Source organism: Pygocentrus nattereri, chromosome 20, assembly GCF_015220715.1.
Source record: "Pygocentrus nattereri isolate fPygNat1 chromosome 20, fPygNat1.pri, whole genome shotgun sequence".
In the NCBI taxonomy this organism is placed as follows: domain Eukaryota; kingdom Metazoa; phylum Chordata; class Actinopteri; order Characiformes; family Serrasalmidae; genus Pygocentrus; species Pygocentrus nattereri.
Genome location: NC_051230.1, coordinates 11079731 through 11107568, shown reverse-complemented (window position 1 = coordinate 11107568; position 27838 = coordinate 11079731). Strand labels below are relative to the sequence as shown.

Below are 27838 nucleotides of genomic sequence, written 5' to 3'. Positions count from 1 at the left end.
CCTGCATTCTTCTTTGTTTTTTATGCTCCAAAAAATCATTATCCATTTTTACACACCATTTCTTTATGCCTTAGAACTAAACAAGATGGTTTTGTTACTTTTCATTAAGACTGACATATGTAAATGTCACTGTTTTGATTGGCTGTCCTGTATTGTGCCTTATTTATAAATCATTCTGGGCTGAAACACTTCTTATAACTTCAGAGTGAATTTGATGGAGCTGAACAGCTGTAGACTGAACAGTAATATAGATATAGAAGAAAATGAAATACAATTGCAGCATTTGGCAAACACTCTTATCCAGAACAACTTTGATTTGGTCATTTTTACAAAGGTAGTGTTACGAGTCTTGCCCAAGGACTCTTATTGTTTTAGTGTAGGGTGCCTACCCAGGTGGGCATTGAACCCCGGTCTACAGCGGAGAAGGCAGACGTGTTACCCACTACACTATACCAACAATATGCATGTGACATGCAAGTATATGTGTTAGTTTTCCTGACATCACAAACACAACACTGTTTTGGTGATGTAGTTTCCATATACACACTGTATGGACCCAAGAGTGAATGGTACATTTTAAAGCAGTGTTACTTCACACCGTTTTCCGTGATATGGCACCTTTAAGGAAACGTTCAATGTATGATTTTATAGAGAAACATTTTGGTAAATGAGATGTGTGAGTGGGAAGACACATTTTTAAAGTTTAAGGAACCACCACATGATGTAAATGTTCTAAGAGAAACCATTCAATTGGTTAAAGCATTATATAAAGATTCTCTAAGTTTTAAAAAAAGTTTCTTTACAGTCACAAAGCGCTTTAGGGACCCTAAAGGTTCTTCAGTTGCATCACTCAAAGGTCCTCTTTGTGGCACCCTATAAGAGTGTGTATTTATCTTGGTCTCTTTTAACTCAGAGCTATGGTTACGAATTCCACCCTCTCAGCACCTCTTCACTGGGGAACTGCTTCTTGTGCCAAAGCTGTCTCATGTCAAAGCTATCTTGATCTGTTTTGATATGATCTGTAGAGGTAGCTGTCTGAGTTTTTCCTGTTTGCTTCATGTAAGTGTTCATAGTTTCCTATCTGGATTGTGTTGTAGGGTGTGTCACTCAGGCCATCACTCACAGGCATGTTGATAGGAGCGGCTCTAGAAGCACACACAGACACTGAATTAAAGTTTCTTTGAAAGGACTGAGCAATCAGGTATCATGCCTGATATAGTAAGAAACTGAGACAGAAATAATATGTGGTTCTGTATAGATGATTTTTTCTCTTTGTGGCAGGAGAATGGGGTCTGGCACTAGGGCTGTTAGATTCCAGAAATCACAGATTGTTGAGTCGACTCACTGAATTAATTTCCCAATGATGGGGATTGATAGAATTGATGCCAAACAATAATATTATCAATTCCAAAAATCTAAATATAGGAAGGGAGCTCTGGCAAATAAAGTACAATATTAAGTCATTTATTTAATTTAATGTATTTTAACATATCTTATTCATGTTATATTTATATCATATTTACTTAAAAGAAACTCACACAGAAGCCTCAACAACTAAATATACTATAATTTTCTCCACACTTTACCTTTATTTCAGCTTCCCTCCTTTACAAGAGACTTGCTTTCACTTTTGCAAAGAAATCTGCAGTGGTATTATTTCACACCTTTAAAGTCCAGTCTTAAAATGAATCCCAATCACACTCTGTTATGTTGAGGTCTGGGCTCTGGGGTGGTCAGTCAATTGTTCTGGGGATACTAGCAGCTTCATTGTTTGATTTCTCAAATGTTCTTCTGTTCTGTCTGTTGTCTAGGCCAGTTGCACCTCAGGGGCACAAGATGTTCATTTAATTATTTAACCTATTTGACCAGCAAGGCAGTTTGGGGTGCTATTGCTATCCAAATTAACTTACACCTTAAAATGATTTGACAGTTCAACCTAGAAAAAAGTCTGTAATGCGATATTAATCAATTGAACTGGTTTTATTCAACTCAAAAAAACTTCAAACAGTGTTTCATTCAAACTATGTGATGTGGAAGGACAAATTTATCGGACAGGCTGCCTAGACAGTGGCCGCAGAATATCTCTCACTCTTTGTGGATGTGGATACAAGCAAAGCTTTGATTCCCTTTTGCCTGGAATTGCAAAATCGACTTTTTTGGGATGGAGTCCCAACCCTAGTTGGCACTAAATTATGCTGATCCGTTTGTAAATATCTGTTTATTGCATTACAGGTAAAACCCTTTTGCTCATAGTGTCCTGGCAAACAAATGAAAGCAAATTAAAGTTGTGAAAAATGCTGGTGTTGGTGAACTGTATGTGCCAAATCCCCTGGCATGTCATCAGGCAGTTGTTCTGTAAATAGCAGTTTACAAAACAGGTTTGTCATTTGGAATGATTTGTAATACCCCCTTTTGGAATGGCCGGTTTTGTTCTTGTGAAGAGACAGACATAGATCCATAAAGTGGAAGGATAATGTGGAAAGTTGTTTGGGATGGGAGCCCACTGGGGGTAGTGTGAAAACCCATGTGGTGAGGGATGAGACTTGGATACGAGATCCTACTGGGGATTCTTTGAAAAGAAGCAGAGGGACTCATGGGAGTTAAATATGGGGATGCACTGAGGATAGTGATGAAATCAGCAGGATGAGGATAGGAGTGTGGTATGGGAAGACACTTGCATCAGCACTATTGTAAAAAAGGTATAGCAGTAGCATATGGGGATGTTGTAGGCAGAATAAAGTCAATGGTATGAAATTTCTGTACAATACCAAAAGCTTTGAGCTAGCTGTTCTATAATTGGGGTGATTTTTAAAAGTTTTTTGTGAAGGAGTCATTGTTGCCATACAGCTTGGTCACACTAACTGGTTGGGTAAAATTACTAAGTAAGAGTTTAGTAGATTTTGCAAATCATGTCCATTGTACACTCTCAGAAAAAAAGAGAAACAAACTGTATGTTCGGACTCGATACACCCGATCTGATCTCCAGGCCTTTTAATATGAAAGTAATATGGAATATGGAAAAGTGATTGTAGTGTACCTTCAAAAACCATTTAAGTTACAGAGTTAGACCTTAATAAATCACTCAATCACTCAGATATTTATTTATTTATATAGCACCTTTTGTAAAAGCAGTTGTAATGCAGAGTGCTTTACAGACACACTGTTTCAACATGCCATCACCTTAAAAGAGAATGAGGAAAGAAAGTTTAAGCATTGTATTGTATTGTGTAGTATTTGTGGAGCACTGCAGTTCTAAGCTTACACACAGGCACACACACACACATTTTCTAAGCCACTTAAACTTCTGGGTCACAGGGTTGCTGGAGCCTATCCCAGCAGTCATTTGGCAGAACTCAGGTAACACCCTGGACAGGCCAACAGTCCATCACAGGGCTTATACATACAACATCATTTTTAAAAGTTGCCATCATACTGTATGAGGAAAGCCTAAAGTAGTTAATGTCACTACTGAAGTTTATTGAACAAGAGTTGCATAACATAAATGTGTATTGCATTTGGGCTATGAGAAAGAGTCCATGTATTACGACAAAAGGAAACCAGCTGTTAAGGTTATACTGAAAACAGGTTGCCAGTATAAACCCCTCCAGCCACTAACGTAACTTATGCTCTGAAAAATAAACAAGCCAAATGAAACCAAAAGGGTTCGCTTTAACAATGCTGTAGAACAACCACTACTTCCCTAAAGAATGTGCCAGTAGATTGTTCATTGGAGAAGCATTTTTAAGCAGTGCTTTCAGATGGAGTCTATGTGGCCAGTGGGTTTTTGGCTGGGGATAGCACATTGGGATGGCACGCTGGGTGCAGGCATTGTAGAGTATGTTAGCAGTCAGCTGAAAAGATCTCCAGGAGCACCTGGAATGCCCCTGGACATCATAATGGGTAGAAATGTTCAAAATATTTTTCAGTGTTTCCTCTTCCAGACTCTTCCATCCAATATGTTCCTGAAAGTAAAGGTGCCAAAACAGGTTCTTTGAAGCAAGACCATAGAATAAGCACTTCTGGCTCCATCATGATTGTTTCAATTGAGTGTTTTAAAGAAAGATCAAATTAAAAGATTCCTTAGGGAACCAGAAGTGGTTCTTCTGTAGTATTATCCCAAAGAACCCTTTTGATATCTTTAGTTTTAGGAGTGCATGTAAAATCAGCAGTTTTTCCCCACATGCAATATGTGAGGACTATGGGAACCACCATGGGGGAGGCATAGCAGGTGGATAGGGAAACAAAAATGGGGAAGGCATGCAATGTGGTTTTGGCATCATTGGTGGCACCATATGTATTGGACATGGGCTGGAAAAGATTGGAGGTGCAGGACATCGATGCCCAAAGCCAAACAGATTCTTAGGGCATCCATTACTATCCAATATGGCCAAAACCTCAATCCTCTGAGGGTCCCACACACAGTCCTCCTCTAGACCACTAGGTACCACCCCACAGTTGGGCGGAACCCAAGCAGTGTCATATCCCACCTGGTGCCAGGTCTTCTGGAGTGGATGACCCTGATAGTTAATCTTTATCACTTTACCTACATGCACACTAAGCTGCAGAATAGCTTGTTCTTCGCCTGGAGGGGGATGTTTTGGGTAGGCAGAGGCCTTCTGAAAACTCCTAGTCACATAGACGCCAGGGCCTAGCATGCCACTTTGGGAGGGAACAAAGCCATTCTGGATGATCTGGAGAGCATTTCGAAGGGTTGTGCCATGGAACATGATGTATGTCTCATAGCCCCCTTTGTCCATGTATCTCTGTAAGCCTATGGTGAAGTCTAATAGATCCATTTTGTGAAAGGTGTTCTTTAGTCAGTCTGAGGATCAAAAGACAAGCATTATCCCTTTCATGATGCTATGTGAAATTGTACTTATGTATTTAATTGCTTTTTCTTTTGTTGTCTGAGCACAGATCTGAAGAATTTTTTAAATCAGTCAAGCCACATGACAAAAAAATGAACTGTATTACTTAATTTATCATTCATTCAGTGTTTTGATCATATAGGAATTCTGTTTTTTAACAGTGGCAGAAAATCCAGATCTGATTGTGAATGAAAGTATGAAAATGACATGCAGTCAATAAAATGAAAAGGGTACTAATAGAGGTTCATCCAAAATATTACAATATCTGAACTTTATCACGTTAGTTTCCTTAGTAAATGTAGTTATTGGACATGAATGAGTTACAGCATACAGACACTTATACTTGACAATAAATTGAAACCAAGCAACTCACAATTATCTAAACTATCCAGTTACTTTTTTACCTAAATGTACATGATTTAACCCTTTGCCTGGTGCTACATTTGTTCTCTTAGTTTAGATTCTTTTACTTAAAATATCTTAAAGGAATGTGAGACATACCTGCTACGCTGAGAGAGGACACATCTGAAACGCACTTTCATTCTTTCACTTTTATTGTTCCCTCTCTGTGCTCTGATTGGGCAAAGGTTGCTGTGATGTGCTGTCATGACTGAATGTATAATAATTAACAAATGAAAAACACTGGAGGAGTATAACAGTTTGGTTTTTACTAGAAAAAAAAATATTTTAATATTTAAGCTAAATGAACATTTTTATGTAAACAGCCTAAATGTCCCTGTTACAAATAAAGCTCCAGCTTTGTTTTGAGCACCTGACATTTGTGAACAATTAAGATGGAATGATGGGTGGAGCTTACCCCATACACACACACACACACACACACACACACACACACACACACACATATATATATATATATATATATATATATATATATATATATATATACATATAAATGGTTAAGACAATGTTATAACTAACCTTGCTATTTGGAGGGTGTACTTTTCCCTGGCTCGTTCTCACAGTGTGGTCTTTAGTATGATAAAAATTTTACTTTTCTGGTTCAGAAAAGTCTATAGGGTCAATCTTGAAAATATCTTGTAGATACCTGACAGATGACATTACTATAGCTCGTGTTTAACTACATAGAAAATGTGTTTTACATTATACTCCACTTTAGTTTGTGTCCCACATAGAGATCATGGATTTACTTCATTTATTTACCCCATTTTCCTGTGATATTAGCTTAATTATCATATGTTTTCTTGAGATCTCAAGTTGTTTGTGTCATTATCACAGCATAAAAAATGTTTTCCAAGATAATAGAATAATCTCTTAAGAAACAAAAATTTGTTTTCTTGAGATTACATATCTGCATGAAAATTGCATTTTCATTGGCTTAAACTGATTACTCTGTTATCATAAGAAATAATCACAGGAAAATGAAGTAAAATGTATGAATCCATAGCTTTTTATGGTGTCTGTATAGTCCTATGCTCAAAAACAGCCCAGTCTCCCCTCTTTTAGCTTGTCATGCTGGTCCAAACAGGTTTCCTTTTTTCTGAGAAACGGAAACAAAAGTTACAAGGTAAAAAGGTGTGACTAAAATACTTTACTACATATGGAATGCATCCTTTCAACTGGTATTAAAACAGATCTCATCTTCTGCTGGTCAGTCTTGGCCTTCATCAGCATGTGCATTATGACTGAACAGTATGAATCTTCATGTTCCATTCAGAAGAAGCCTTTGTATTGTTTTCTCTTATCTCTGTACTGAGAAATGCATTGTCTGAACTGATTGTCCTTGCTTGGGTGTCATTTTATTATGGTTTAATTCCCATTTATTGGTCTCATGTACAAATAATAATGAATGGGGCCATTCTGTCACTTGGAGAGAGATCGGTGGAATCTGTCACTTATCTACACAAAGAAATATCATGTGTCTGGAGGAAATACATCATTGCTTTTCTGTCAGTTTCATTATTACATTCTTTTCTTTGGTGTGCCGCCAAATGCCATCACCTCGAAAGAAGGGTAATATTTCAACATTGTCTGAAAAAAAAAGAGAGTCAGTCACTGCTGCAGCTTTTGGTTTCAACATACAGATGTTTTTGGGCAGTGCACACTCACATGTCACTTTATTAGGTACACCTTCCTTTTAGCAACAATCATTGTCTATTGTAGTAGGTTCATTTACCATATAGGTGTACTTTGTAGTTCTACAGTTACAGAGTCCATCTGTTTCACTGAATAATTTGTTAGTCACCTTTTGACCATTCATCACTTTTTGGGATCCCCACCACAGAGCAGGTATTATTTGGGTGGTGAATTATTCTTAGCACTATTATACTGCATTGACTATTGTGTTGAAAAGTGTCTGAGGATCATTGTAGATATATGATCATCCATACAACTTACTGTACATGAGTATATGTATCTTCTGACTACAAGCACAAATTAAAATAATATCAAATCAAAACTTAAACACTGGAAGTTAATTGGAAAACACTTTTAAAAAGTTACTTTCATGGTACAAAAAGTGTGGAAAAAAAACAACAACTGAAAGCAAAATATCCTGTTAAACTTGTTTAACTACTTTAAAAGTCTGTGTTTTTATCCCGCATTAACTCCACTATTTCGAACTTGTCATGCTGGTCCAGTCAGGTTTCCTTCTGAGAAATGAAAATGAAAGCTACAAGAAAGCTATGACTAAAATACCATGCTATGTATGAAATGTGTACACAAGAATGTGTCTGGAATAATAAAAAGGGTCATTTTAAGCTCTAGCCACTGACTTTGTTAGCTGAGCGCGATCCCATATGGGAAAATCATAAATTAATGCATGTCTGGTCTACATAAATACAGATATATGTGGTACTTTAGGCACCTGGGAAAATTATACCTAAAAATACGTATTTATTTGGGCAGCAAGCATGTATTTGCTCTGAAAAACACTAATATCAGAATAAACACACACACACACCCACACACACACACACACACAGTCCATCATAGGGCAAGGATATATACAAGTAATATTAATACAAAAATACAATTTTATGCATGTCAACGTGTTGGCTTAACCATTTGCAACCATTTCCTTGAGCAGCCTGGCATTAATTATCTATCTATCTCATTCGATGTGTGGAAAATGGGTCACAAAGCAGGCGTTAATGATTGGAAAAAAGGAGTGATGACATTTGTGTGCCAAAGATCACATTGTGAGGAAAGTAGCTGAATTTGCAGGTGTATTGAAGCATACAGTCATACGGGTCTACCAGCAGTTCCAGTCTACAGGAAATTCTCTTCAAAATATTTTACAGAAAGACGAAACTAACGGACAGGGACCGCTTCCAGGCAAGAATTGCTTCTAGATGTCTTCACAGGTTCTTCACAACCAATTTCTGACAGAACACTCAGCAGAGAACTGCATACCATGAACATATGGAGCCGAGCGAATGTGCAAATGTGGTATGATGAACATTTGACTACATCCAGAAACCAGACCAGTCCATGCCAAATTGAAATGCAGCTGTTCTAAGTATTCTTGGAGGACTGGCCAACTTTTTGAAAAGTTGGAATTTTGACAGTATTTACTGTATTTTTATTTATATTTTGTAAGGGGGAGCGAGGAGGCAGACGCACACGCTGAGATAGGCGAGATTTATTATGGGCAAATCCAGGGTCGTGGTCAAAACAGTCCAGGTTCATATAACCGATACGGACAGATTGGGGGACAGACATGACAAAAAACTAGAATCAACATCAAACAAAGACCAGATACAAAGATACAAAGACTGGCAAACGCAAGGGGCAAACACAGGGCTTAAATACAAGGAACAATGAGGGACAGGTGAACACAATCAGGGGCGGAGTTACAAAACCAAAACAGGAACACATGGACAGGACTGGGAGGAGCCAACCGTGACATATTTATTCAAATGTTACATAGTCTTTTATTTGCAGAAACGTACTACTGAGACTTTTGCACTGTACTGTAACAGTCATATGTAGAAGTTTGAATATTGCCAGTAATATCACTTATTTTATAAATTTTCTAGGTAAAAATAAATTAATGCATTCTCTACTGGGTACAAACTGAAATATATAATTTAGTGTGCAGTTTCACACCATTTACACAATTGTATTTGTTGATTTTAACATATTGGAAAAAATAAAACATAAAATAAAAACTATGGTGTAACTTTTGCACAGGACAGTTTTATTTTTTTTCCCAGTATGTTAAATTCAGCAAATAAGCAGCAGTTGTGCATTAAAATACAACTACATTACAATTACAACACTACTTAATTTCACTCAGAATATCAACAAAATTTGATGACCAGGTGTGCCCAAACTTCTGCATACAATTGTATATATATGGCTAAATTCTCATATTGTGTAATGTTCCTGTGCTGATGATTATTTTATGTATGTATGTGTTTATTAGATGCATGTATGTATGTATTTATTTGTAGAAGGGCCTGCTGTAAATGACTGCTGAGTTGTGTGGGTGTGTATGTGTATGTAAGGATAAGCTCTGCTGCCAGCAGCTCGATGGCCAGATGTCAGCTGATGGTCTGTTATGTTATGGAGTATTCTGATGAATAGCAGTAAGTGATAAGAAGCCAGTGAAACAAAGTCTGTGTGTGGGTGTGGGCGTGGGAGTATGAGCTGTGGCACACTGAAGCGTTCTGCCTCCAGCAGTGCAGAGTCAGATGTCAGTGAGGTGTTGTGGTTGAAGGTGTTTTGATGAATAGCAGGAAGGCACAGTGAGCCAATAACACAAACAGCCTGGGCTGTTTAGCTGTGTGGTTTGTGGGGTAGGAGAGGGGCTAATGTCCCTCTGTTCCTTCTTTCTTCCCTCTAACCCTCTCCTTTACTGCTATTTGTCCTAGCCAAGTCTTTATCACCCCCCTTTTCCTCCACATGATAGAAAAAGTGTTAATCACTGTGTAGAACTGAATTAACCTGAAGAGTAACTTTCTCTGCTCTCTCTCTCTCTCTCTCTCGCTCCCTCTCTCTCTCTCTTTCTTTTTTCTTTCTCTCTTGATCACTGTCTCTTTTCTTTCTTTTTCTCTCTGTCTCTCTTTGTCTTTGTCTCTCTCTCTCCTGTTTCTTTCTCTTTGTGTCTTTTTCTTCTTTTTCTGTCTCTCTCCTTTCTCTCTTCCCCTTGCTTTCTTTGTCTCCTTTTCTCTCTGTCTTTCTCTCTTTCTGCCTCTCTCTCCTCATTCTTCTCCTCTCTCTTTCTGTCTGTCTCTCTCCCCTTCTCTCCACCTCTCTCTTCTCTTTCTCCCTCTCTCCCTCCCTCATTCTCTTTTTCTCTTTCCCTCTCTCCTTTTCTCTCTTTTTCTTGTTCTTCTCTTCTTTCCCTCCTGTCTTTGTCCCTCTATGTTTCTCCCTCTTTCTCTTCCTCATTCTTCATCTCTCTTTCCCTCCCTCCTCCTCTGCCTTCTTCTCTCCTCCTCCTCCTCCTCCTCCTCCTCATCTTTCTGCTCTCTCTCTTGTTAAATATTTGAACTGATACTTAAAAATAAACCAAAAAGAATGGACAAAAATGCTTTGCATGGCCATCTTGAAGCCTGAGTTTTGTCTGTACTTTTGTCCAATTCTGTAGGCATTAGTGTAAGAACTAACACAAAGTCTATTTGAGAATTTGTAGCAGTTAGCATGATGCTAATATTTAACTTCTGGTACTTGGCAGTTTTCAATGAAGGGAAAACTGTGTCAATTACATTTTTTCACTAAGCTACTGCACTAAGCTTTTTGTCCAGTTGTATGCAAATGTGTTGGATGCCCTAATTACATGTTCTCTACATGAACATAAATTAACACATCCTTCTGCACAGATTAACACACAATTACTGCTTAGTTGCTGAAATAACATTTTGGAAATGAAAGTATATACTATATAATATATTCGTTGTGTAAAAGGTATAAAACTGTTTTATTATTTTTGTCCAATGTGTTAAATTGTAAGCAAGTAAACAGAAAGTATGCATTGAAACACATAGAAAATGCCACAGCTGTAGAGGATGTTAACCTATTTTCACCTAGAAAATCAATGAAACACGTCATTTCACTGAGAATGTTCAAACTTTTGCTTACGACTGTGTGAGAAACTCATATGAGCCCAGCGTTGAAGGTGAACATTTACCTGAAACATTCATCACTGCGGTTCTGTGCGTCATGTGCCGTGCCTGGTGGGCAGGCAGCGCTATCAGGATGTCAGTCTGGCGAGAGAGGAAGTCATGATGCGTTAATAGCATTAGCAGGTCGGGCAGAGCAAGAAGCTAACTCATCACTCACTCAGTCTGAGGCCTGGCAGAAGACTCGGGCTGCATGGCTTCATTTTGTTCTTTTTAAATTCATCTTTTTTAGTGTCCTACAGACATATTTCACATCTTTTGCCAGAGAAACAGTTTAACATGGTGCATTATCTAGTATCACTGTTCAGGATTATTTGTTCGGGAAGAAAGTAAGGAAGTCTGTTCATTAAATTTCTTTGCAGTAGATTGTTGTGTTTGAAATGTACTTCCAAAAGATCCTGAGGGAAAAAAGCAGGATAAATAAGATTTAGTGATATTAAAAGGTTTGTAAATTATATCAGAAGTAAAAAGTGTACAGCAAGAGGAAAGTCATTTAAAGTTAAAATCATTGAATAATTTAGACATTAATAAATGAAGTCTATGCTAAAAACAAAGTGGAAGAAAAGGTTGTTATATATAAAAAAGTAATTGAACTTTTTATAAGTTAACAGAACAGTAATCATGTATTATAACATATTATAAAAATGTATTAAATTATACATTATTTACAGCAGCCAAGCTAACTTTTTAAATAAAGTGATTTATTATATATATATATATATATATATATATATATATATATATATATATATATATATATATATATATATTTATCTATTTATTGTACATTTTTATTTTATTGACATTTCATTATATTTGTTGTTTTGTTGTATATCTGATTTTATTTCATTTCTATATTTTTGTTTTATTCCTATTATCCCAATTCTTCTTTTTTAAATTTACTTTGTTTATGGTTTTATATTTTATGCCATGAGATATGTTTAAAGGGCAATTCCACAAACTGTTCCAAATTTCTTCATAATTAAATTGTTGAGATGTAAAACAGGTCACCCAAACTGATTGATCTTACAGCACCCTTCATGCGTCTAATGTATTTGTAGTCATTTCATGCAAGAACTTTCTCTGAAGAAGAGGCATTAAAGTGTTCTAGTTCCTGTCTCCACTGCTCTGATTGACTCTGTCGCTTTCTCTAAAATGGAACATTTCTTTGGGTGGATTTTCCCTTTAAAGTGTGAACAGTGATACATAAATAAAGTTGAAGCTGAATAGAATTTGGGCTGTAAAATGGACAGCCCATCCTGTTATATAGCATATTTCATGTCATAACTACTCCAGTCTGTGAGTGGATTATTTCTCAGTGGACTCAGTACAGAGAGCGGGTGTTGCAGCAGCTTGCGGATGAATATCAGATGGAGAAATGGATCTCACTGAGACCCATTTTATTAACTGAAATGAACTCTGTGATGCCACAAGTCTACTAAGGGTCCTTATAAAGTTATGTACTGCATATTTCAGTTTTTATGTTATGTCATTTCTCATGGTACTCACTTTATTACTTTTTAAAAAGCATGCTAGGAAAGTCTTTACTGTCTAATGAGTCATATATAGACAACTACTCCAGCGTGAAGGAAGTACAGAGTCAAAGTCGTCAGTTTCAAATGAATCTGCGACATTTTAATGAATGGGATGTCTTTTAATGATCTATCATTTTAATGACTTTTCCAGAAATAATTATAACTCATAGTGACCTGAGCTAGACTTCTATGAAAAAGAATACAGATACAGCAGATATAATAAGAGATTCATGAAGCAGGGATTTTGGCATTGATAAGAATTATTGCAGTTGCTGTTTTGCAGGCTTTTACTTTCATTTAGGTGTTTTATACATAGTCACTTTTAAAAGTGTCTGTGTTAGTTCCCTGAATACAAAAATGGACTAAATGCAGTTTTTATTTTTATTTTTACAATTTAGCTTTTTGTGATTTTTGGAAATCTTCTATTCTTAGTACTTTTTTCAATACTGCATACTGTACTGAATGAGTTGAAGGGTCTTATTAGGTTTCTAACATCCGATTGACTGGGCTATGTTTGAATCCAAGGTGAAATATTCAGTATACACATGTAGTTGTGCAGTGGTGCATAAATGCAGTGACTTACTCTACGGCCCAGTTGCATTTCTTATTTTTATCCCTACCCCTTGTTTTCGAGTGTCACCTTGCCCCTTGGAACTGAGTTACTGAGGTAGTGGTTGAAATCCTCCACTAAAGAATGGGACGTCTCTCAAGTAAAATGAGCATTATTTAAGAAAAGGACCATAATGCATCGAAATAGCATTAAATTAAGACAATACAATGATTATTGCATTTTTTAATGAATAAAATACTCACATTTGTGGGATTCTTTGGTTGCTTGTGCAGCCATTGTGTCGGTTTTTCTTTTTTTTCTCATAACATTCTGTTTGGAGTGTACATCTGAAAAACCCCAGTCTGGAGGCTCGTGTAGACCCTAACACATCGTTCTATCAGATTTGCCTAACTAAGCGCCAACACAAATTTAAACGATAATGATTCAAATCTGATGGAGTAAAGTGCCGTTGAAGGGACAGCTATTGTCAGTGAAGGGACTAAGCTAGCTTGAGCTTAGTTAGCAGACCACACATGCCATTTATCGCAGTCTTGGTTTCAGCTAACTAGTGCTAAAATGACACCTGAGACATCTGAGAGCGAAAAGTCGATTGACTGGTGTCAGAGTGAAACCCGAAAATGCATGTATTCTGTGGTGTGTGTAGCTCTTAGCTGTCGCTAAGACTCTGTCATGCTTAGTTTTTCTGAGGTCTTTCTGTCAGCGCTACCTATTGATGAGCTCCCACACCTCCTATCATTAAGCCCCTTTAAAATATAACAGATGAAATGTTTTTATGTAGCTGTCCAGACATGGAATAGTTTTGATTATTATATGCTGATTTCTTAACTTTTGCACTTTATACATGAGTGAATGCACTAAAGAAAATAACTGAACTTTATTTTCTTGATATTATTTTGCCTTATAATGTACTTTGTTAAGTATTGTTATATTTACACAAGATTTTTAGACTTTAAATCTTTAATAATAGACATAAATCTTTAATAATAGACATAATGACTTTAAATGTTTAATAATAGACATAATCTTGCTGTTTAAATCACCCCAAGACATAAGACACACAAGCACTATCAGAACTTTGGAATTACTTAAATCATATTAGTTTTTAAATTTTATATAATAAAGTACCCTTTGATGGACTAGCAGCCTGTTCAGGGTGTTTAATGCCTTCCGCCCAATGACTACACCCCCCCTTGATCCAGAAGGATAAGTGGCATAGATAATGTGTGTATGTGGTTTATAATGTTTAGATTTAAACCTATTAAAACAATGTCTCATCAAAGTGTTCACAAGTGGAGAGAAATGTGAGAAATGCATAAATGGTCACATAATGGAATGCCTTAGAAGCCACCACTGCGCACATACAACCACACAAATTAATTACATTTAAAATGTATTAAAACAGTTGCCTGGCAACCATAGCCTATTGCACTGTAAAAGAATTGTTTATTCGTGTCATGCCTAACAACACCCCCAATAGTGGTAAAATCATGTAATGCATGGCCTCTCGTGGCTTATTGCTTTAGGACACCATCTGCCATGAATTATGCATGCAGACCATCGATTACCTAACAAACTTCTATTTTAGGAGAAATACAAGCCAAAATTCTTCCCAGTAAAATAATTCAGTCCTTTACAATAACACAAGCCTGCTCATTTCCCCTTGCAAATGCAACTTGAATAAGAAACATGTAGGTGGTTGGTTGGCTGGTACCCCTACACTGGTTTTGCCCTGGAGAAGGCCTGCAGCTCTGCTGCTTTTCTATCATAGTGAGAGAATAGATACTAGAGCATGGGTCAGAGCCCTCATCTCTGGCATCCTGCCTCATATTTGGGCTGAAGAGAGCTTGTCACATAAACAGTGACAGGTCTGGACCTGTACTTCCTTATCTTCCAGCCCATCTTTTGTGTCTTCATAAAGTGGCTATATGACAAGTCTAAGAGCTGCTTTTTTGAGATCAGTCATTGTCTCCATGTCATCCCTGATACAGTCTGTTATTTATCCATTTAGTGCATATTTAACAAAAGCTGTGCCACTTTAGCCTTATGCTGTAAATCCAAACGTAGGTTTTAAATACTTTCTTCTAAAACTTTTTAAAAAAATCACTTTGCTGAGTTCCCCTGGTTGATAACAAATGGGGGAAAACTTGACTGTAGCATCTAATAAACACAATTTTAAAAGGGCCCATATAAGGGAAAATAAAAGGATTTGATGTAATTTGATGTAGTTAATGAAAAGGATTTGATGTAGTTTGATGTATTTAATGAAAAGGATTTGATGTAGGATTTGATGTAGAAACACTATTAAAGATTCAAAATGTTTTCACTTTGCAGTCCATGCAGCTTGTTTTATGGAACTAAACTGCATAAATGTCACAAAAAACAATGTATTTGCACATATCCACCTATTCTGCCTACATTACATTAGCCCTGCCCATTTTCCCTGAACTTGTGTTTCAGCCTAAGCTGTTTTTTGAATGAGGCACAGTACAAGGCTTTCCATGAACACTGATGCTTATTTGTTGTCACAATTCAGCTTCCATCAGTTTGTTCTCAAACAGGGATGCAGTTCAACTAAGCACTGTGATGTATTTAAAAAGTGTTACGGAAACGAGTTTAAAACCTGAATGTTTAAATTATCAGTGCATGTACATAAGAGTGGGCCTTATGTAAGAGAGATGCTGGTCTCTGGTTAGAGTGCAAGGTGGTAATGGTATTTCCCAGAATCTGCACTCCTTCTTACCGTAAGCCTTGGTTGCTATGGAGATGTGCTGTTGACTTTGTTGTTAAATATGCTGTATTTTGCTTCATCACTGTGAAGTTTAGTAATGGATGTAGGAAATAGGTGTGATAGAACATCTAATGTTGTGTTTTAGATGTATGCATCTTTTTCAGAGGAGGGCTATCAGACTTGTAGTGCAATGAAAGATGCTTTGACACGTGCTGGTGGCTTTACAGCCAGTTCACGTTCCTTTGTTGTGATTATTTTTTACTGTCTTAGAGCAACTTGACATTATAATACTGCTTAATTCCCATGTGAGAATAGGATGTATAGCATGTCCTGTCTTTTCTCTGTAGTGGGTGGGCTATTCTGTGGTGAAGTATGGGTCAGTTCTCTCTCTCTCTCTGGCTCTCTCTCTCTAACTCTCTCTCTGTCTCCCTCTCTCTCTCTCTCTCTCTCCCTCTCTGGTCTCTCTCATTCTTTTGCTGTGTTGCTCTCTGTGTCAATCTCTCTCTCTTTCTCTCTATTTTCTCTCTCATTCTCTCTTTGTTGCTGTTTTTTCTTTCTTTCTTCAACCCTTTTCATCTCCCTCCTTGCCTCTTTTTCAGTCTTTGCCACTTTATCAGTCTTTCTCTGTGTCATTCTCTTTCTGTGCACCACCTCCTCTCTCTCTCTTTCTTTCTCTGTATTGCTCTATTTCTCTGTTGTGTTCCTGTGAGAGCGGTGGATCCACCTCTGTTGCTATGGAGATGAGTCTAGCTCTCTTGAGTGAGCGTTCCCCTCCAAGGCTCAACGCTGGAAAAGCCCTCCACTCCACTCCACTGTGTCAATATTGCTTTGTCAGACAGCTTTAGAATTCAGCCCGTATCATCTGAAAATATGAAAGTCAAGATGGATATGTGTATTACATAAAAGTAACTATATGGCACTATAGCACTTTCCCATAATACAGTATATGTTGTATAATATACTATTTGTGCTGTAACATATTCTACATGGCAGTGTAGCGTGTTGTGTATTTGTCAAGTCAGCCGCAGTTGTAATTAATCTTGCTCAGACAGGGATGTGCAGGGTTTGTTAGAGTGAAAGCTCCATGTGCTGATCTAGAGGGATCCTAACAGCAGGTAAACACTGTAGCGCTGGTGGTGCCATTGTAGCTTCATACCTGCGAAGTGCTTATTAACCTCAGAGCCAGTCACCATCTGTCATAAGCTTGTGAAATGCATGATGCATTAGCAGGCCCTACCTATATCAGTGACATGCTAGAGATGCTAAGTTACCTAGTAAAAATCAGACATATTCTAGCAAAAACATATCTACAATTTTAAGGTTTTTTTTACAATTAAGTTTTTAAATTAGCATTATGTTTGTCATTTATACAAAATTTCTTTTCCTTTTTCTACTGCTTCCTAATGCTTATTTGAAAGCTGGGAGGACAGACTAGCATTCTGTAATTACATTATAGTATTGAAAACAATAACTGCTGACTTTGAATGATGCACTTTTTTAATATGCTTAACAAGTTTGGATAAATGGGGGCAAATCTCAGATACTGAATACAAAAGACCCTCCGCTTACAAAATCAAATCTTCATACACTGCTAGAAATAAAGGTTCTGTGCAGCTACAGTTTTTGTTCATCAAGGTACAAACAATGTAAATGTTCCCTCAAAGATACAACAGTTGTTTTAATTTCCAATTGCATCTCTTAAATATTTTTTTCCCAGGTGAAAGGTACATAATTGTACCTTTTCATAACCGAAGGTTTTAAAATAGAACAATAAAATAAAAAGGCTGGAGATGAGACGGGGTGTGTAGAGCCAATACAGCTTAGAAAATATAATTTAAATGAATTATAGTACAGGTATGTTCCCTGACTAAAGGTACTGAGATGTACCCTTGAGGCTACCACCCCCGTGACAAGAGGTATACCGCCCAAGTGACAGTTGGGCCTTTATTTCTGAGAGTGATAATAGCCCTGCTGGTTAGAGGGGAAGAGCAACAATTATGTGTCTTTGTTATTCACAGGATGTGATAGTATTAAGTGCTATCAGTCATCCCTGATTTAAATACTACTGCAGGGATGCTGAGCCAGTTAGATCCTGCCTCATTGAAGTCCAGAGTGAAATTCAGCTCACAGCTTACAGTAGATATATGCTGCTGTGTGAAAGTGTAAGAGGGAATAGCACGAATAGCACAGCTGCAGACGTGTACGAGATGCACTCCACAGCTACTGCATAAACACAACCCACATCAGGCCCAAATAACAGGGCTGCATGCATGCTTAACAAAATGTTTGGCAAACTGTGAATTAAATACCCTGCGAGTGGCACAGTTTAAGAGCATTTTCATGCTGAAAGAAGTTGAAAGAAAGTGTGCACATGCTGTGGTATTTTGGTAATGTTGTTTAACACAAAGGAGTGTTTAGTTTCTCTGGGGAATGTTCTACAGGGCAACTGGGTTTCCCCAGTGTCTCCCTCCTCTTATTTCGGTCTTTTACTATGGGGAAATGTGCATTCACATTTGTTGCATCACTTGCTGTTTTGAATGTATTGTATTGCACCTTCTCTTATTTACATTAACATCCATTATCCTCTTAAGGCTTAATGCATACCAAGGCTTATTATTCTGTAATTACAGAGACTTTAGTGCAAATTGGCTGGGCTATTCTTGGGTTATAGAGGTGTGTAATAAAACTTGGGGCCTGTCAGTGGGCTGGTCCTTTAAAGGATTCTTAAATTCTGAAATTCTCTGGCTTGTATGGTTCTGGGAAACTGCCCTGGAACCTTTACATTTTTGTGGAGGATCTTACGAAAAATGGTTCTTCATCCATCCATCCATCCATCCATGCATCCATCCATCCATCCATCCATCTCACTCCAAACAGCCATTTTCAGTGTCTTAAAAAATCAATAACCAGTTAGTGATGAAAACTAATATGTAGAGGAATGTTGAAACCTATGCTTGCCATGCAGATATTAACCATTTAAATGGCCAGGGCTCACCAGTGGGCCCAAAGATTTGTTACACATGGCGGGGCCCGAACACTCAGCGGCAACGAACCTCGGCGAGGACGCCAGGGACAGCGCCACGAGTGTGGAGGGGGCGGAGCGAAAAGCCCGAGCTTTCCCGAAGGACGAAAGTGACACGAGTCATGGAAGTGATGGTGGGAGGAGGAGGACAATGCTGGTGCCGACCACGAAAGGCACCATAGCAAAGAGCGAATCCCAAGCTCCGCCGCTTGGGCCCTGCCCCTGGTTACGCAGTGCCACCTCACTACACCTCATGTTCGACCCAGGCGGCCGAGTTGCCAGCTCGGGGCGGTAACGAGGAGGTGGAGCGGCGAGCTGTCGTTCCCTCTCGGCTCCGGTGCTCCTTAATGAATGCCAGCTAATGCTGATCTGGCTGGCAGCTTGAGTGCCTTTAAAAAGAGCTGAGAGGGAACAGAGCAAGAGACGAGTAGCAGCAGAGGACAGAATGAAGAGCTGAAAAGCTTGAGTAACAAGACTGAAGTCCAGCTAGCTTAAGCCACTGAAAAGTGGCCAGCATAGCTTAGTGTTGGTTGGTTTGTTTGTTGTGTTTATCTTGAGTGAGAATTAAAGTAATGGCTGCTGCAAATGTGAATCCTGCCTCCAGCGTCCTCCTTGAGCCCAGGGTAGCCCATGCCATGCTACAATATCCCAATATGTGTATGAGTTTCATATGCCATCACTGTCCATAGAAAAACATTGGTCTCCAGGCAAAAATGTTCTGAGCTTTTATTGTAAGTTAGTGTGAATAGGTTTTATTCTATGTGAATTTGAAGCTATGACAGAAACTTTCTATGATGTAGAAAAAAAAATGACAGCAATGATGTGCTTTACATGTGAAGGGCACTCCCGGTTTGAGTGGTGATGGCTGTGGAGGCTGATGGTGACATGGCAAATCTGCATTCTCGCCAGCTCCCCCACCACCCCTCCCCTCCACTCCTAGATCACAGTGACTTTACACTGTCGTGGTGCCTTAGAGAGGGAGGGTCCAGAGAGAGAGGCTGAGATTTTCCACTTTTGGAGCAAGCTTTGGAGGCCAGATGGAGAGTGCCACTCTTCAGCTGAACAGTAAGGCCTCCTATTTAATTAAAATGGGAGATGTGCTCTGGTGAGATGTGCTCTGCTCTCTTTATTGATGTTTTATTTTCACTGGTGTGAGAACATCTTGTGATTTTAGACTACAGCATACAGGCCTTTATTTTATTTACACACATGTGAGAAAATGATTATGAAGCATAAAGAGTGAGACCGCAATATGGTTAAACGGGGAGTGTAGATGTAGAGCTCGGGTCTATGAACACATTGCTTTCTAAAATCAGAACAGAACTGGGAAATTGGTTCTGGTGATGCTCACTCTCAGAATGCGTCTGTTTATGAAGAATGCTCAGAGGTAGCTCTATAAAAAATGCATTATTCATCCCTCTCTATACCTGATGAATTATAAAGCAGTCTCTGTGTAAATTTTCTGAAACAGTGGTGTTAGATTAATTGCCAAATATGCTGCCCTTGCACTTTCTTATCTCCATTTTATCTCTTTTTCTCTCACACATCTCTCATTCTCCATCTTCGTGTCTCTGTCCCTCTGTTTCTTTCTCGTACTCAACCCTACTCTTTTCTCTTTTTCTCTGTCTCCATCTCTCTGCACTCTCTTTGTCTCTCCCTCCTCTCTCTTTCACTCTCTCCTCACTCTCTCCTCCTTTACTGTATCTCTATCTCTCTTCCCTCTCTGAAGGATGGCTTTGATGTGAGCAGTCTGCCATTCTGTCAGTGTGAGTGTCTGTGTGTCTGTGTGATTGTGCAGGAGGTGGGCCCGGGCAGCTTGGGCAGCAGGGAAACAGCGTTGCAGGCTTATATGGGTCCTCCTAATAACCTGCCTCTCACAGCCTGCGTCTCTGAATGGCAGCAGCACTTCTGCATTTGTAAAGCATGTCGGTGCTGAAGGCAGCTTGGCTCTGGGTTTTGGGGGCTAAAATCACTGTGTCTAAATGATGTAAGTAATCTGAAGAGAGATTTATTGATTGTTTTGGAGCAGTGCCTCTGTATGGGAAAAGTCTAGAGAGGTGAACACCTGTTGGGATGTTGAGATAACCTGCTTGTATCATGGTGTAAAGCTGGTATCTACACTGCTTTATGGCCTTCAGGCAGGTTGCTCAGGAATCAGTCATTTTTGCCTTTGCCATTTTTTGCCACTGTCCTTTGGTCCTGAAGTCTTACCGATGGTAGCTCTCCATGGTACTGAAGCAGTGGTAATGTGGTGGGCTATCAGCAGACGTGGTGTTCCAATATCCTTAACCTCTCTGTGTAGAGAGTGAAAATAGCACCTTCTGCCATTTATACTTCTTTTCTTCAAATGGCACTATCTTAGAACGCTGTCATTTTACCTGTTAAAAGGTGAAAATAACACAATGTGGCAGAGCTGAGCATTCATCTGTTTTATGTGTTGCCACTAAGAGGAAAAATGATGCACAGATATTAACTATCTATCTTTCTATCTATCCATCCATCCATCCATCTATCTATCTATCCATCCATCCATGCACCCATGCTAAAGTTATCCCATTTAACTAAGTATTACATATCTAATGTCTCAATAAGCGGCATGGAGTCAAGGATGTTTCAGTCATATTTTAGTTTAAAAAAAAAGAACACACAGAAAAGAAGTACAGAGAAGAATCCACAGATTACCAGCTGCTTCTGATGTGAATTACCTGTAATATTTGCCAGTCTCCAGCAGTGTCTGAGAGTTGTAGATGTAAATATGACTATATGTGATGCATGTGTAAGAGAAATGACCTAAAAAATCTGAATGTGAAACAACATTCAGCACCTTTTTTGCCAGGTCAGAAAATCTGCTGGGTGCTTACATGAATGTTCTGATATTGTTGTGTATTTAAAACATTTTAATTACTTTAGTTGATATATATGCTTCTGTGAAGGGATATTCTTGAGTAATAATCTACTGCTAAACTACAAAAACAGGTTTATTTGACCATCACAAATATTAGCTTTTACACAGAATATATTTTTTGGCCATAATGCTGGCTAGCAGCAGAAAAGAAATGTCATATTTTGCATGTACATACTATGCAAACCTACTATGGGTATGCATGTTCAGCCATTTTTCCCTTTCAACATTTCAAACACAATAACTCGGTCAGTCCTAAATGTCAATATTTCTACCACTGAGAGGCTTACATGAAATCGAGAGTTTCTTTAATGTAGTAAATTAAGCCGTGTTTCCTCCACTAAGGCATATTGCTGTATTATCTTTGAGCTTTGCCTGATATATATCTAAAAATAAACCACATTCAATTAATATTCACTGAAACTGCTTAGAAAATGGATGGATGGATGGATGGATGGATGAAACTGTTTGTTGCTCACCAGAATCTTTTTTGAGTGATGTTTTGTATGATATCTCCTGTTTAACAGACTGCAAATCAACACAGCTTGAGCCAAACCCCTTTTCATAGCTTCCTCATGCGTTAAGCATTGATGCTGTCTCTGCTGGGTGAGAATGGAGCTGGCTTATCAGCACTGTGTTTGTTGCAAGTCCATTAGCTAATTTCCCTGTGCGTGCCTGTGGTAGGGGCTCTAGATGAGCTTTTGCAATGCTTTATCCAGATGTTCCTTGCTGGGGGTGCTGCTCAGCGCAGACCAGCTATTTAGGAAACTTTGTAGGAGAAGTGTTCCTGGAAAAGACTGCTTAGATTATATACTTAAGAGGGAAAACCTGATTTTGAGAGGGTAATTGATTGATGGAGAAAGAAACCTGCAGTGAACTTTTATTTATGCCTGTAACAGTTTGCTGTATGTCTCCTTTTGGATCAAGGTCAGATTTTATACATCTCACCAGGTTTCACCTTGAGCACAATCTTCTATAAGCAGTCACCTGATCTGATATGTGCTTTAAACATTGAATACAACTTTCTCCTGACATTGGAATTAAAAATTATAATTAATTTTGTAACCCTGTGCATGCTAATATCTTTAACTTTCCATATGCTTAGTTTGGGTTCTACTAGGCTATGTACTCTTAACAGAAACATATTATATGTAGTGCCAAAACATATAATTTTTGCAAACCTTTTTGGTGCTGTATAGAACCATTTTCAAGGATATATTAAAGAAAAAATTGTTTTATGTACCATAATTAATTTTTACATGATCATTTTCCCATTTGTCTCAACTGGGCTGATTTTATTACTGTGCCTTTAAGACTCATATGTGTAAATGATGTTAGGGCTGCCCTGTATTGTGCCTCATGCAAAAAGCGGTCTCACAACTTCAGGATGAGTGGGCGGGGCTAAACTGCTGTAGGCTGAATAGACAGATGTATGTAAATTAGTTCTCATAACATCACAACAAAAACAATGTATTTATAAACAGGCTGTTTAAGCAGTTTCTGTATATATAGACGGTACGAACTGGGGAGAAAAGAACTGAAACTGACCATGTTTGTATATTATATAAAAGGCGTAATTTAAAAAAGTGGTTTTCCATGATAGGATGAATTCTTTATGATTTTTTTTCTACCCATCATGAAGATTAAGTGTCATAATAATAGTAGGTCTGATCATAATAATAATAATGATAATAATCATCATCATCATCATCATCATCATCATCGATGAAATGGAGAATAATTGACCTCCGTAACTAATTACAATTAGGATGGCACACATTAGAACCATTTAATAGATTTTTTTAAAGAATGATTCACTAAAAATCAGATTTACACAATTTTACGTTACCTTATAATTGGTTAGCCATGACATGATTAGAACTAAAAATGCTAACATAGCTAACAAGTAATGGAAGTCTGTGTTGCCCACAATCCTTTTTGATTACAATACTTCTATTTTATTAGGCTCATACTTTACTGCAAAACCAAAAAAGCAAACTTAGTACAGCAAACATGTCTTGGCTTACTGGCTACATCTGTGGCAAAGGGAAAATCTCGCTAGCACTCAGTCAGGCTCTCCATATTCCCACTGCTTTGTTCTCAGTGTGACCTGGTGGCTGATCTCAGCCTAATGCACAACACAGTGCTAAATGAAGCCTAGTGGGAGTACAGCACTGGTGGCATCATAGAAGATTCAAACTCCAGCACTAAAGACATGCTGGCGAGCTTGTAGTCACATCCAGTAATTTAACTATTTGATCAGTGGGACAATGGAACCTGGAAAAGAAGTGTTGGCTGTGATCTTAGCCCTGAGGTGAGGTAAAGGAGAGAGCAGTATTCAAGTTGTTTTTTTTCTGCTTTATATGCTTTATAGCAGTGTTAACCATTTACTTAATGATATGAAAATATCTAAAGTGCAATTTGTGACCAAATGTCTGTGTAATGTGATCTGTTAACTTTTATCTCCTCATTAAACTTTGCAATTTGGGCTTGTTTATTTACAGATGAGAGCTGTATGTGCTAAAAGATGTGCACATGCAGTAGAAATATGAACCAAAACAGTGGAAATCAGAGTAAACATTACATCAGCTCCCAAACTGATTCCTCAACCAAAAAACAAAGCATCCAAACAAATGACTGCCTACAGCAGACAGGTCACCATCGACTATAGTCCTGTCAGATTTTATATGATCATACAATGAGGAAGACAGGTTCTCAAATACACATTTAAAAACATGGTCCTTCAAAGGTTCTTCAGTACAGAAAAGGGTCTGTTTAGAAGCTCGAACACTCAGTGAACCCTTACATGAGTAAATGGTTCATTGCTTAATGAAATGGTTCTTCATATTGGTGGACAATGTGCTGTAGATGGTTCTATATAGATCCTTTTTTCCAAGGGACCTGCATAGTAGGTTCTTCTATTGTTACAAGCTTGTCATCACAACAATAGAAAAACTATTTTTGGTTCCGTATACAGCATTACACAGTTTTTTAACAATGACTCTAGGAAACAAAAATATGTATTACAATGTGGACAAGAGACTGTGTAGTTGAAACATTTTCCCCAATGGGCTCTTTGTGGATCAAATACTGAGATCTCTGACTACATCCCAATTAATGAGCCTCCGTTCACCTCAGAACACCTGAAATGTCCCCTGTGTGATATCTTACCTTGCTGTGGCTTGCTTTGAGCTGAATTCAGCGCCTCAGCACTGGGGCTCCCAGGTGGCTGTCTAGAACACATGGCTGATTTCTCAGCCGCCGCTGCTCCAGCCGCAACACAGCCTTACCAAACTCCACTAATGATGCTGGAGGAATCCGGTCAGACTCAGAGAGTCTGAACTCTGTTGTTTTACATAGTCATTTAAAGCAGACATTTAAAGCATATTCTTAGCTGGATATGTTATATAGATTAACACTTAGTGAAGAGAGTGAATGCATTTATATGAGGTCAGGTCAGAGACGATGAAGATGTATTTAAGTGTGCATTTATGTTGTGTTGAGCTGAGGTCTGTGTACTTTGTGAGATAGTATGTTGATTATTAGCTAATTGTTAATAGCTGATTAGTTGTTATAAGGTTATCCTGCAGCTGTTTTTTGGATCTGGCTTGTTGGCCTGTGGCTGTTTTTTTTAGTTCAGTCTTTTGTTGTGTTCAGAAACATCCCAGATTGCTATTCCCATTACTGGAAAATCTTTACTTTAGAGAATGTAATTACCGCTTAATCGCTGTTCTCTACATTATTCTCTACACTGTGTGTATATATATATATATATATATATATATATATATATATATATATATATATATATATATATATATATATATATATATATATATATATATATATGTGTGTGTGTGTGTGTGTGTGTGTGTGTGTGTGTGTGTGTAAAAGGGGAAAATGTTCTCTGACCATTGTTCCCTACATTGGAAAATGAAGAGTGCTATAAAATACACTATTAGAAGAGAACACAAATGGCTCCCAGTCCCATATACTGGAATGCTTCTATAGCGTTCTTGTTCTTTCTCTCTATCATTTTCTTTCTTTCCATTTTCTTTCTTTCCTTTTGCATCTGCACATTCTCTCTCTTTGTTACTCCTTTTTCATTTATCCCTAAACAAGCCAATAAGCCATTGCTTTCTCTCTCTCTCTCTCTGTCTCTCTCTCTCTCTCCTTTTCTCCAACTGAATTTCCTTCTCTTTATGTCTGTCATTTTTTCTTTGAAACTCTCTCCTCTGTCCTTTTCTTTCTCTCTTTCACTTTTTCTCTCTCTCTACCCCTGCCTCTCCCTTTTTTCCTTTCCCTCTTTCATGCTCTACGTTTTTTTTTTCTTTTTACTTTCTTTCCCTTTATTTCACATCTCTTTAATTTGTTTTTACATTGTAAACCTGTATCTCTTTCCAAATTAGTCATTACAATCTCTATTTCTCTTTCTCTCTCTTTCTCCCAACTGAATATTTTTTCTCTTTATGTCTCACTGTCACTTTTTTCTTGAAACTCTCTCCTCTGCCATTTTCTTTCTTTTACTCTTTCTCTCTCTAGCCCTCCTTCTCCCTTCTCTTCCTTTCTCTCTGTTATGCTCATTCTAGTTTTATTTTCTGTTTACTTTCATTTTATTTGACATTTTATTTTATTCGTTATTTTCCTTAGAAACCTTTCTAAATTAGTCAGTACAGTTTCTCTCTGTCTGTTGTTATCTCTCTCTCTCTCTCTCTCTCTCTCTCTCTCTCTCTCTCCTCTCTCTCTCTCTCTCTCTCCTCTCTCTCCTCTCTCTCTCTCTCTCTCTCTCCTCTCTCTCTCTCTCTCTCTCTCTCTCTCTCCCTGTCCCTCCCCTCCCATGTCTCTCTTTTCCTCTCCATCTTTCATTGTCAGTGCCATTTTCCTTATTGTTAGTTTTTTGGTTTCTCTCCATCATGTTGCTAAAAAAGCCAAAACCCATCTTTTAAGAACAGTTCTTCACCCATCCAGGCTTTCACCTGTAACTGCATCCTGAGCTGAAGCTTTGGACAGTGGCTTGCTGGCCTGTGCTGTCCAGGCCAGACTGTCTGACTTGCCAGGCTCAGGCTGGACTCAGATGAAAGGGAGAGAATGAAAGGGAATGGGTGATGGGGCTGGAGCGATGAAGATAAATTTATTAATGCATACTGACCTCACTTCTTTCTACCATCCGAAACACGCAGATCCATGCTCACCAGGCTGTGTGTGTGTGTGTGTGTGTGTGTGAGAGAGAGAGAGACTGGGCCAAGCCTGTTTCAGGCATACATGCAGTGATTACATGCCACTTCCCAAGAGGGCTAGGAGGGCCCTTTTCTCTGCTGAGCACTATGAGAAGCCAGCGCAAAGAACATGGGAATGCTGAGAAATAGCCTGTTTTAAAGCAAATTATATGTGAAAGAGACTAAACTACCATGCGGTCCACAGACCTCTGATTACGTGTCCTCATTTTGTAGCTCTCAATTAGCATCCCAACGAGAGCCCTAGGTCTAAGCAGTTCTGCCTATGGAAAAATTAATGGATTTTTTTGAAAATCACACCTCTTGTGGTCTGTCATTTAAATTAAGCAGTTGAAATAAAACTAAGAATACATAACAATACAGTGGCATTAAATTGACATCACAAGACATACTATTGTCAAGCGCGGGAGGCCCGTTTCTACTGGCTGCAGAATGGAAACTGACAATGGGGGAGAATGTAATTCACACTTGTCTACAAAGAAAAGCTGTGCAAAGACAGAAAAAAAACAAGTCACACAAGTGTGTGTGTGTGTGTGTGTGTGTGTGTGTGTGTGTGTGTGTGTGTGTGTGCGCATATATTGTCAGCATCCTGACCCAATCTCAGACATTCCATTAAATCAAGGCACTTGTATGATTCAACGGATATCAATATTTTGGTAATAGATTTTAATCGATGCAGGCTAGTTTATAACCATGTCACATTCATTTTTCCACCAATAAACCTGTCATTTTGGTCAAGGCAGTGCAGGTCAGTCTTTATCCATGTCTCATCTGGTGTTCACCAGTGTGACTATGATGCTGTATCATATCACCATTTAGTAGTATAACCATGAGGGAATTTTTTATCCATACCATGCAGCCTGACTGC

At 38.3% G+C, this 27838-nt stretch overlaps 1 protein-coding gene across 23 annotated transcripts in view; it reads left to right on the top strand.

Moving 5' to 3' along the window:
- cacna1ba (calcium channel, voltage-dependent, N type, alpha 1B subunit, a) overlaps positions 1-27838 on the top strand; it is a 169758-nt gene that overhangs the window by 30847 nt on the left and 111073 nt on the right. The window lies entirely within an intron of this gene.